The sequence below is a fragment of the Pituophis catenifer genome, unplaced genomic scaffold (genome assembly GCF_029215685.1).
Source record: "Pituophis catenifer annectens isolate HBS135680 unplaced genomic scaffold, rPitCat1.0.hap2 SCAF_6, whole genome shotgun sequence".
Taxonomy (NCBI): domain Eukaryota; kingdom Metazoa; phylum Chordata; class Lepidosauria; order Squamata; family Colubridae; genus Pituophis; species Pituophis catenifer.
The window spans coordinates 1,902,145-1,914,772 of NW_027256886.1; the positions used below are offsets into that span (position 1 = coordinate 1,902,145).

Below are 12,628 nucleotides of genomic sequence, written 5' to 3' on the forward strand. Positions count from 1 at the left end.
GTTCAGGATACACTTACTTGTGGTGGTGGGTTGCACACTTACACTTAATGGTCCAAGGGATGTGTGCAAATCTCCTAGTGTAAGTCTGATCTCAAGGACTTGCAGTTTGCGAAAGTTGGTTAGGTAACTTTAGGCCAATTGCCAGGAGACAGTGAATTCTAGTTGCGCCTTAGGCATGAAAGCCAGCTGGGTGACTTTGAGCCAATCACCAGATCGGGAGTTCTAGTCCCACTTTAGGCATGAAAGCCAGCTGGGTGACTTTGAGCCAATCACCAGGAGATCGGGAGTTCTAGTCCCGCCTTAGGCACGAAAGCCAGCTGGGTGACTTTGAGCCAATCACCAGGAGATCGGGAGTTCTAGTCCCGCCTTAGGCACGAAAGCCAGTTGGGTGATTTTGAGCCAATCACCAGGAGATCGGGAGTTCTAGTCCCGCCTTAGGCACAAAAGCCAGCTGGGTGACTATGAGCCAATCACCAGGAGATCAGGAGTTCTAGTCCCGCCTTAGGCACGAAAGCCAGTTGGGTGATTTTGAGCCAATCACCAGGAGATCGGGAGTTCTAGTCCCGCCTTAGGCACGAAAGCCAGTTGGGTGATTTTGAGCCAATCACCAGGAGATCGGGAGTTCTAGTCCCGCCTTAGGCACAAAAGCCAGCTGGGTGACTATGAGCCAATCACCAGGAGATCGGGAGTTCTAGTCCCGCCTTAGGCACAAAAGCCAGCTGGGTGACTATGAGCCAATCACCAGGAGATCGGGAGTTCTAGTCCCGCCTTAGGCACGAAAGCCAGTTGGGTGATTTTGAGCCAATCACCAGTAGATCAGGAGTTCTAGTCCCGCCTCAGGCATGAAAGCCAGCTGGGTGACTTTAGGCCAGTCACTCACTCTTAGCCCAGCCCACCTCACAGGGTTGTTGTTGTGGGGAGAATAGGAGGAGGAAGCATATGTCGTGTTTGCTGTCTTGAGTTACAGTACAATAGTCCTCAACGTACAACTACCATTGAGCCTAAAACCTATGTTGCTAAGCAAGGCAGTTATTCAATGAATTTTGGCCCCTCTTGTGAGGTGGGTTGGGCCAAGAGAGAATCAACTCACGAGTTTTCCCCCCCGTAGTTGTTGTTAAAACGAATCACTGCGGTCGTTTAACTAAATCAAGCGGTCCTTAAGCGAATCTGGCTACCTCCCCCCTCCTTGATTTTGCTTGTCGGGAGCCACCCCGGAAAGTTACAACTGGCGATCACATCACCCTGGCACAGCGCAACTTTCATCGAACACATGTTGTCAAACACCAGAAAAACTGACCAAGCGACCTTAGGGATGCTGCAACGGTCGTTAAGCGTGAAAAAACGGTCATAAATCCCTTTTTCCAGTGCTCTTTTCACTTCAAACGGTCCCTAAACAAACGGTTGCCTGCATTTTGTAACAACAACAAAAGTGGGATACAATTAAATAAATAAATAGCAGTTCTGTTGGCACCACGTGCCACGCTTGCTCAAATCCGGCGGGTCAAGTTTATGAATCGTTGTGTGTGTGTAGCCACAACCCTTCAATCGGCTGCTCCGATGGTGCCGGGGGATTGACACCGGCCCTCTGCTCCCTCCGGCGCCCGGCCATCCTTCTCGCCCGCCAGGCCTGCGGGCTGCCGTTTCCTCTCCTCTCCCCTGCTCACTTCGCAGCCCAGCGGTGCGCCAAGCCCTGGCGCGGAAAGCAAAGCCACAAAAATGTGGCGCGAGGGGGAATTATTCCTCGCACGCCTCATCGACAACCCAGCGGGTTCCACCTCCGGTGATGACTCAGTCTTCTCTTGCCTTCACTGTGGGTCGATTGTCTGCCCCGTTTTCGGCTCTCTCTCCCCCCCGGCTTCCCTCTAAGCGTTATATGATAAACCCCGGAGATGTTGATTGGGCAGCTGTTCGGTGCCGACAGGGAAAGGAAATAGGTAAACAAACAATTTTCTGGAGTTGTGCACACACAAAACACACAGCGGCAAGCACACCGCACCTGAGAACGAGCGGGGAGAGCACTGCATTTCCCCCACCCCCCCAAGGTTGGGGGAAAAAAAAAAAGAAAATTGCTTCCATATTAAAAAAACAACCACCCCTGTGCATTCTACTACAGGTTGTCTTCGGCTCACGACCATTCGTTTAGTGACCGTTCGAAGTTGTAACGGCACTGAAAAAAAAAAGGCGATTTTCGTGTGACCGATTTTCTCAATTGGAACGTTGCAGCACCTCCGCGGTGATCAAAAATCAGAAGCTTGGACGCCGATTCAGATTTACGACGGTTGCAGTGTCCGTGTGTGTGTGTGTGTGTGGTGCGTGTGTGTCTCTTTTGCGACTTTCTGACAATGGGGCCTCTTTTGTGTGAGCCTCTTTTGCGACTTTCTGACAATGGGGGAAGCCACATTCACTTAACAACCGTGAACAACGGCAGCGACGTTCACTTAACAACTGTCCTGCTTTAGGAACGGAAATTTTGGGCTCAATTGTGGTCGTAAGTCGAGGACTACATGAACCCCAAAATGGTACTTGATTAAAATCCATGTTATAGCTTGCAGGAACCTGGCAGAGTTTTGTAAATATTTATGTGTTAATAAAGTACTGGGGTCCCTCCTAGAATTTCCCCCCCCCCAAGAAATATGTGCCAACGGATCAAACCTCACACAGATTGCCTCTCTTTCTCAAGGAAAAAGGACCTTCCTTGAACCTGTGTCTTTCCCCAAAGAGACGGTGGCTGGTGGCTCAGCAGACTAATAGCATTGTGATTAACACCAGCTGCCTGCAATTACTGCAGGTTAGAATCTCGCCAGGCTCAAGGTTGACTCAGCCTTCCATCCTTTCTAAGGTAGGTAAATTGAGGACCCAGTTGTGGGGGCAATAAGCTGACTTTGTATAAATATACAAAAGGATGAAGGCTGTTGCTTAACGCACTGTAAGCCGCCCTGAGTCTCCGGAGAAGGGCGGCATATAAATCAAAATTAAAAAAAAGACAGTGGCTGAGCATTGGGAAAAACCTGACTTTCTCTTATTATGCATTTTATTATGCAAATTATATGCATAATTTGATATTTATTTAGTCACATTTATGTAGTTTATATTGGAAGTGTTGACCCTTTGAGAGCTGTAATGCAATTTCATTTTAATGTATGGCGATTAGTGTACATTCAAAGTGACAATAAAGTTATTCTATTCTATTCTATTCTATTCTATTCTATTCTATTCTATTCTATTCTATTCTATTCTATTCTATTCTATTCTATTCTATTCTATTCTTATTCTATTCTATTCTATTCTATTCTATTCTATTCTATTCTATTCTATTCTATTCTATTCTATTCTATTCTATTCCATTCCATTCCATTCCATTCCATTCCATTCCATTCCATTCCATTCCATTCCCTTCTGCATTCTCTTCCCTTCCCTTCTGCATTTTCTCCAGTCATGTAATCATATTTTGGGAGTTCAGCAACCAGCCAGCATTTAGGGCAGCTTGCAGTGTCCCTTAGTCATGTGACTGTGATTTAGGATTTTTTTGCCGGGGGAAACTGGCATTTGCTTTCAGTTCTGGGCAAAATGTGTCCATTGCAGACAATGGATTTGCTTAATGACCAGAATCATCCATTTAACAACCATTTGTAAGATTTAACAGGAAAAGCAAGACCAGCTGGGATTTTAGCAATAACAAAAGTATTTCCACCATGGAAGGGAGGGAGGAGGGGCAGGATGGAGGAAGGGAGGCCGGAAGGAAGAAAAGATAGCGGAAGGAAGGGAGGGAGGGAAGGGAAGGAAGAAATAAGATAGAGGAAGGAAGGGAGGAAGGAAGGAAGGAAGGAAGGAAGGGAGGGAGGGAGGGAGGGAGGGAGGGAGGGAGGGAAGGAAGAAAAGATAGCGGAGGGAAAGAAAGAAGGAGGGGAAGGAAGAAATAAGATAGAGGAAGGGAGGGAGGGAGGGAGGAAAGAATAAAGGAAGGGAAGGAAGAAAAGATAGTGGAGGGAAGGAGGGAAGGAAGGAAGAAATAAGATAGAGGAAGGGAGGGAGGGAGGGAGGGAGGGAGGAAGGAAGGAAGGAGGAATAGCAATCGCAATTAGATTTATATCCTGCTTCACCGTGCTTTAGAGTCAGCCTCTTGCCCCCAACAATCTGGGTCCTCATTTTATCGACTTTGGAAGGACGAATCAGCCTTGAGCCGGTCAGGATTGAACTGCTGAACTGCTGGCAGCCAGCAATCAGCAGAAGTAGCCTGCAATATTGCATTCTTCTTAACACGGCTCTTTCTTTTATTGATCACCATGGGGAAAAGATATTTCTTGTGAATTCCTTAGGAACATCTAAATAGCCCTGTCAGTTCTTGGAAGGCAGCACTTCTCAGTATCGACTTCTGTCCTACTATCGCAGCCCCATTGAGAGTGTCCTGACATACGGCATTCTTGCATGGTATGGGAGCAGCTCTGTAGCGGACAAAAAAGCTCTACAGAGAATCAATAAAACTGCCCAGAATATCATCGGGCTCCAGCTACCAGCCCTGGATGACATCTTCGAATCTCGCTGTTTGAGAAAGTTGCATAACATCCTCAGAGACTCTTCCCATCCTGCTTACAATCTTTTTGGACTGTTGCCTTCTGGCAGAAGATACATAGCAATTAAAACTCGGATCACACGTTTTGTGAATAGCTTTTATCCCAGAGCTATAATTGCACTCAACAATGAACGAAAGGGCCACCATCAGTGAGCTGTTGGACAGCATTACTTGGTCTGTTGTGTGGATGTTTGGGTGGTTTAGGGGTGGGGAATTTGTAGTGGGTGGGAGTGTGTTTGGGGATTGTTATATGTGTTGGACCTGGTCTTTGGGTGTTAAGGGAATTTCGTTGTATGGGTATACTGTGTATACACGTACAATGACAATACAGTTATTAAATTAAATTCTCACCTGCTGCTACACCCGAGTTAGATGGTCAGTGGAGAAGAAAATCATGGCTCCTGGGTAAGAAAGCTGCCTTTTCAAAATTTAAGAGTATCCAGGTAGTCCTCAACTTACAACAGCTCATCCAGCGACTGTTCAAAAGTTACAAAGGCACTGAACAAAGTGACTTATGACTATTTTTCACGCTTACAACTGTTTGTAGTATCCCCATGACCAAACTTCAGATGCTTGGCAACTGGCATGTACTTACGACTGTTGCAGGGTACCGGGATCATGTGACCTTCTGACGAGCAAAGGCAACGGGGAAGCCAGATTCGTGTCACAACCGTGTTGTTAACCGAACCACCGCGACGATCGCTTCACAGTTGTGGCAAGAAAAGTCATAAAAATGGGGCGAGATTCCCTTTACGACGGTCTCTCTTAGCAACGGAAATGTGTGTGTGTGGGCTCAATGGCGGTCATATGTCGAGGACCACCTGTATCTCACAATGGGAAAGGGCATCTCAGAGCCCCAAGCTTTTCAATTGTGCCAAGAACACAACCGGAAGCGCAGAATTTACCAACCGAATTTTTCAAAGTCCGGTCCAAGCCGGCCGCCTCCTCCAAGAAGGAGGAGGAGGAGGAGGAGGAGGAGGAGGAGGAGGAGGAGGAGGAGGAGGAGGAGGAGAAGAAGAAGAAGAAGAAGAAGAAGAAGAAGAAGAAGAAGAAGAAGAAGAAGAAGAAGAAGAAGAAGAAGAAGAAGAAGAAGAAGAAGAAGAAGAAGAAGAAGAAGAAGAAGAAGAAGAAGAAGAAGAAGGAGAAAAAAAAAACTTTTTGAAAGTTTTGAAATTTATATTTTGGAGAATGTTCTGCTAATGTATTAAGAGATTTTAAAATGTTTAAAATAAGATTATGTTTTTTTTTTTTTTTTTTTACAAATGTGAAATGTGATAAGAGAATTTATAAAAGGAAGGTTGAAGTATAATTTTTAAAAGGGGAGTTAACAAGTGTGAGAGAGTTTTGAATTCTGTAATAGTTAGCATATGTTAGCTTATGTTTGTTAAATGCTATATCCTGTTTTTGCTCTGGGAAGTCGGGGGGGGGGGAATTGGGGAGGGGGGGGTTTGGGTGGCGATAAAATGATGCATGATAATTGATTGTGAAATGTTTGGTTGTTTGAATATAAAAAATAAAAAAAACTTTTGTTTTGAAAAAAGAAAGAAGAAGAAAAAAAAACCCAGATTTTTTTTTTTGCCCTTGGGGTTTTTTTTTTATTAACTTATTTCGAAAACCGGTTTCTTGTAAATGAGTATGCTAAAGAGAGAAAGAGAGAGAGAGAGAGAGAAACGGCCATTCTCCGTCCTCTGTGCGATGGCCAGCAAGAGAAGCGTCGGTTGGGACATGCGCTGAGCTGCGGCTCGTTGCCACAGGAGCTTCCTCCTGGGGCTCCAGACGTCCCGACGTTGTGCCAAACTCCGTCGAGGGCTGCCCATCCGGAGGAGGAAGGAGAAAAGAAAGGAAGCAGGGTAACCTTCACGGACCAGGCTTGTGTTGCTTCCTCTGAAGGGCAGAGAAAGGGATTAGTGGCTGGCGGGACAGTCTAATCCCCGCAGGAAGCTTTCAACAAACCATCTACATCCTCGTCTTCCTCTGGCACTGATGACGTTACCTAGTTGGGCAATGAAATGTCTGCCAGAAAACCACCAAGCTCAGAGAGCACCAAGGACCCCAGTCCTTTTCCTCCTCTTCTCTGCAAACTCCTCCTCCTTCTACCACTGATAATGTTACCTAGTTGGATAATGAAATGTCTGTAAGAAAACCACCAAGCTCAGAGAATACCAAGGTCCCCTTTTCCTCCTCCTCTTCCTTTCCACAAACCCTTCCTCCTTGTAGCACTGATGATGTTACCTAGTTGGGTCATGAAATGTCTGCAAATAACAAAGCTCAGGGAGCACCAAGAACCCCACTATCCTCCTTTTTTTTCTTCCTCTCTCCCTCCTCCTCCTCCTCCTCCTCCTTTCTCAAAATCCCAACCTCCTTCTAGCACTGATGATGTTATCTAGTTGGGCAATGAAACGTCTCCAAGAAAATAAGAACCAAGCTCAAGAGAACACCAAGGGCCCATGGTCCTCCTCTTCCTTCACGCCACACAACCACTTCCGTTCTAGCACTGATGATGTTCCCTAGTTGGGTTATGACACGCCTGCAAGAAAACCACCAAGGTCAGAGAGGACCTTATTGTCACTGTCCTCCCTTTCTCCTTATCCTTTATTCCACACAATCACTTCCGTTTGGCACTGATGACGTTACCTAGTTGGGTAATAAAATGTCTGCAAGAAAACAAGCAATCTCAGAGAGCACCAAGGATGCCTCCCTCCCTCTCTCTCTCTCTTCCTTGTGGTGACCCCGACTCCCGAGCCTGTCCTAACAGAGGAAGAGGACTCAGAAAGTGATGGGGAGGAACTGACAAGGCCTCCCTCTCCAGGACCCTCCTCTCTGGCAATGCCTCAGGTTCCATCCGAAGGCCAGGAGGAACAGCCTGGGATGTGCCAGGAGGAAAGCATATCGGAACAACAACAGATAGGGAGCGAGGATGATGAATCCTGGCTTGATCCCAGGCAGCGTCGGAAGGAGAAGCGTGCGCAGCAACGGAAGAGGCGTGGGAGGGCCAGAGATTGAGCTGAGTCACGGAGCCACGCCCCACCAGGAATAAAAGTGGGTGGGATGGCTCTTCAGGCTTTGTGACGGTCAAAGTTAAAAACCTGAGAGTCACATCGCGTTACCTGGAATCTGGCTTGTGCATATTTGGACTGGACCTTGGCAAACTCTTGCTTCGTGGTTAACTTTTTGCTACTGAACCGGACTGAGGAGAAACTCTCTCTCTTGCTGACTGTGAGTGGAAACTGACTTGGCAGGCATTTCGCAGTTTACTGCCAAAACTCTTATCTGCAAGGGTTTCTAGTCTGATTGCTTAATAAAATCTTGGCAGCCGTGCCTGGTTGTGTGTTTGTCTGTGTGGGGAAGGGGGACAGAACACTCCTCCTTTTCTCCTCCTCCTACACTCCGCACACCCACTTCCTTCTAGCACTGATGATGTTCCGTAGTTGGGTCATGAAACGATTGCAAGAAAACCACCAAGATCACAGAGTCCTCCTCCTCTGCTTATTGTCTCTGGATCCAAAAGAATCAACTGCCTGGGCACCTGATCGCTACCACAGCTTACTAGACCACACCAATGTTCACGCCGCTGAATCTCCTGCCCACCTGAGAAAAGACCCTATAATTTTTCCAGGGTCATTTTCCAGCCGGATTAAAAATTTTGGTGTTTGGGTGGTGGAAGCAAATCCAAACCAGGAAGCTGATGACACCCACCTCATCCTAGTCGTCGATATACTCGAAAGGTTCGGGGGGCTCCGGCTCCTGTTCCTCCTCCTCTATCTTGGGGCCGTGGGCTGCCACGGGTTCCACCAGCTCTTCTGTGTCCTCGCTGGTGTCTCGCAAGACGATGATGCCCCCAATGGAAAGCTAAGGAAACAAAAGCAGACAGCAACAGCCCTTAGGACTTATATACCGCTTCACAATGCTTCACAGCCCTACCCTAAGCAGTTTACAGAGTCATCCTCTTGCCCCCAACAATCTGGGTCCTCATTTTACCCACCTCGGGAGGATGGAAGGCTGAGTCAACCTTTGAGCTGGTCAGGATTTAACTTTTTTAGCTCTTTTTAGCTTTTTAGCTTTTTAAGTGTAAATTGGGTTTTAATTGGATTGTTTTAAATTGTGGGCCAAAGCTGTATAATTCTTTTAATTGATTTTAAATTTTGTATTGGTTATGTTTTTTATCCTTGGCTGTGCACCGCCCTGAGTCCAATAGGAGAAGGGCGGTATATAAATTGAAAAAATAATAAATAATAATAAATAAATAACTGGTGGCAGTTGGCAGAGTCAGCCTGCAATGCTGCATCCTAACCACTACGACATCAAGGAAGGAAGGAAGGAAGGAAGGAAGGAAGGAAGGAGGGAGGGAGGGAGGGAGGGCAGTAGTACTTAAACTTATATACCGTTTCACAATGCTTCACAGCCCTACTCTAAGCAGTTTACAGAGTCATCCTCTTGCCCCCAACAATCTGGGTCCTCATTTTACCCACCTCGGAAGGATGGAAGGTTGAGCCAACCTTGAGCCGGTCAGGTGGCAGTTGGCAGAGTCAGCCTGCAAAGCTGCATCCTAACCACTACGACATCACGGAAGGAAGGAAGGAAGGAGGGAGGGAAGGAGGGAGGAAAGGAAGGAAGGAACGGCAATCGCACTTAGACTTATATGGACGGATGGATGGATGGATGGATGGACGGACAGAGAGACGGATGATAGGTAGGTAGATAGGTAGGTAGGTAGATAAGATAAATAGATAAGACCAGAGGTCTTCAAACTTGGCAGTTTTAAGACTTGCGGACTTCTTATTTGTTTTGTTTTGTCTGTATTTTTAAATAAATAAAAATTAAAAAAAAAAGACTTGTGGACTTCAATTCCCAGAATTCTGGGATTTGAAGTCCACAAGTCTTAAAGCTGCCAAGTTTGAAGACCTCTGAGATAGACAGACAGACAGACAAGTAGGTAGGCAGGTAAATGGACGGACAAGTGGACGGGTGGATAGATAGATGGATGGTAGGTAGGTAGGCGGGTAGGTAGATCATGAAAACTCACAGTCTTGAAAGGCTGGTACCGGCAGCTCTCTGGCATAGTAAGCACCTTCAGCTGGGCTGGCATCACCCGAGCTGGATTGTCAAGGATCTGAAAAGAAGGTTCGGGCTCCTTCTTCTTCTCCTTCTCGTCCTTCTTCTCCGCTTCTTCCTGTTGGCGGATGTGAGAAAAGCCTCAACGGGGAATGTAGGAAAGAGCAACAACCTGGGAGTGGGCTTCAACGCTTTTAAAACAGGTGAATTTAGCAATTTTTTTTTTTAAAAAAGGCTTATCAAATACGGGTTTATCTTTCTTAGTTGTGAAACTGACATTCTGCAGAAGAGCCCAATTCAGCAGAAAATGTAAAATCCTGTAGTTTAATAATCAGTCATTCCTATGAACTCTTAAGCCCAGCTTGTGATTGGTATTCTCTACCAGCTGTTCTAAGTGAACCCCCCCAAGGATGGCTTGAGAAGCTGAAAAATGTTGGAACGCTTCTCGGCTTACAGGTGTGGTGGAAGTGCAAAAAAGCCCTCCGAATGAAGATGGGATGGAACGATCTGTACAAACCTTAGTTTACTAAATAAATCAGTTTTTTACAACAACGGCTGTTAATTAACTGCATTAACCAAGAATAATAACTGAAAGCTTATTTGGGTTGGCAGAATGCCCAGAAGCAATTTGCAGGAAGCTGATAAGATAAGCAAGACAAGACATGAAGGTATGTGAACTAAGTTGTTCCCTGCAAATTGCTTCAGACGGAGTTCCTCCTTAAGTAGGCTAAGGGAGTGGCCAATTAGCCCCAAGCCTTACTCTCGAGGAGACCTCCTCCTGAGGAGCCACTCCTGCCTTTTGGCAGCTCTGCGTGCCCGTGCATCGAGAAGAGGCTCCTCCTCTTCATCCTCTTCGCTTATGGGAGCTTCTGGAGGTTCTGAAGGCCCTGGCTGAATCCCCGCCTCTGGCACCACATCTTCTCCAGCCTCCTCACTGTCTGACTCGAGTGCCAGCTGCACAGGCTGCTGGCGCAGCACCACACCAGCCTCCTCGCTGTCGGAATCAGCTACTAGCTGCACAGGCCGCATATGGGCCACAACAGATTGCTCTGCTTAGAGGTGGATGCTGGAACCCTGCCAACGAGCTAAAGCAGCAGTGCACAACATTTTTGGCACCACAGACCAGGAGGCGGCGCAACCTAGATCCCTCACATGCGCAATTTATACAGGTAATCCTCAACTTAACAATCACAATTGAGCCCAACATTTTTGATGCTAAGTGAGACATTTGCTCAGTGAGTTTTGCCCCATTTTACAACCTTTCTTACCACAGTTGCTAAGCGAACCACTGCAGTTGTTCAGTTAGTAACACGGCCGTAAAGTGAATCTAGCTTCCCCAGATTCTTTGCTTGTAGGAAGGTCGCAAAAGGGGATCACATGACCTCGGGACACTGCAACTGTCATAAATGTGAGTCAGTGCCAAGCCTCTGAATTTTGATCACGTCACCCTGTGGGGATGCTGCAGCGGTCGTAAGTGTGAAAAACGGCCATAGGTCACTTTTTTTCAGGGCAGTTGTAACTTTGAATGGTCACTAAACCAATTGTTGTAAGTCAAGGACTACCTGTATTTCTGGCTCCTCCCCGAGGTATAAGCAGCATCGATCAGAAAAAACAGAGAGATGTGCAGAATTCTGCTACTATCACCCACCTCCACCAAGTGTAGGCCCGGCCTTCTTGTGAGGCCTTCTCTGCTTCCAGATCTGGACAGCCTCAAAAAGCTGACACAAAAATTGTAGCCATTTATGGCTTGATCCTCTACGAAAATGTCCGATCCTAATTTAAGGCCTTCCCAGTTGCCTGCACTTGGCCACGACGGCTGCTATGATTCTACTGTTTAGCAAATATATATTATATGTATTTGCTAAATAGTCTCTCTGTCTGTATATGTAAATGTATGTACACACACACACACACAGAGTGGTGAAATCCGATTTTTTTTACTACTGGTTCGGTGGGCATGGCTTGGTGGGTGTGGCAGGGGAAGGATACTGCAAAATCTCCATTTCCACCCCACTCCAGGGGAAGGATACTGCAAAATCCCCATTCCCTCCCCACTCCTGGGGAAAGGATAATGCAAAATCTCCATTTCCACCCACTCCAGGGGAAGGATACTGCAAAATCCCCATTCCCACCCCACTCCTGGGGGAAGGATACTGCAAAATCCCCATTCCCACCCCACTCCTGGGGGAAGGATACTGCAAAATCCCCATTCCCTCCCCACTCCTGGGGGGAAGGATACTGCAAAATCCCCATTCCCTCCCCACTCCTGGGGGAAGGATACTGCAAAATCTCCATTCCCACCCCACTCCTGGGGGAAGGATACTGCAAAATCCCCATTCCCACCCCACTCTGGGGCCAGCCAGAGGTGGTATTTGCCGGTTTTCCGAACCACTCAAAATTTCCACTACCAGTTCTCCAGAACCTGTCAGAACCTGCTGGATTTCCCCCCTGCACACACATACACATATATATACACACACACATAGATTTTATACACACACACAGTATATATAGAAAGTATATATACTTTCTATATATATTTTATATATGCTTTCTATAAATGTATATATATTCTCTCTCTATTTTCTGTATGTATGTATGTATGTATGTATGTATGTATGTATGTATGTATGTATGTATTTCTTTTTAGCCAGGTTCTTCCTACGTAAACCAAGATGTTTATGCAGCCCTAGTTCAGTGAAATCACAATCCACTGGTTCCTAGGCTTTTTTCAGGCAGCCAGCAAAGTCCCTGCTGCCCACTGGGAGACTAAGGAGACTAAGATAGATCTATTTCGGACTTATTAGTCCTCATCAGTTAGCACACCCTCATCCCATGTATCCTCCCTGTAAAGGTACAGTATTTTTCTTTTCTTTTTGTAGGCCTTTATGTGTATTTCTCTTTAGCCAGGTTCTTCCTACGTAAACCAAGATTTTTATGCAGCCCTAGTTCAGTGAAATCACAATCCACTAGTTTCTAGGCTTTTTTTCAGGCAGCCAGCAAGCT

At 46.4% G+C, this 12,628-nt stretch overlaps 1 long non-coding RNA gene across 2 annotated transcripts; it reads right to left on the reverse strand.

Annotated features, from left to right (window-relative positions):
* Nucleotides 1-6,100: 6,100 nt before the first annotated feature.
* Nucleotides 6,101-9,735, reverse strand: LOC139318100 (uncharacterized). 2 transcript variants are annotated; one of them, XR_011600496.1, is made up of 3 exons: nt 9,594-9,735; nt 8,267-8,419; nt 6,101-6,454 (listed from the first exon to the last, which is right to left on the reverse strand). It is a non-coding gene; the product is annotated as an uncharacterized lncRNA (long non-coding RNA). The 2 variants fall into 2 exon arrangements; XR_011600497.1 differs by having other exon boundaries at nt 6,104-6,379.
* Between the last annotated feature and the right edge of the window lie 2,893 nt (nt 9,736-12,628).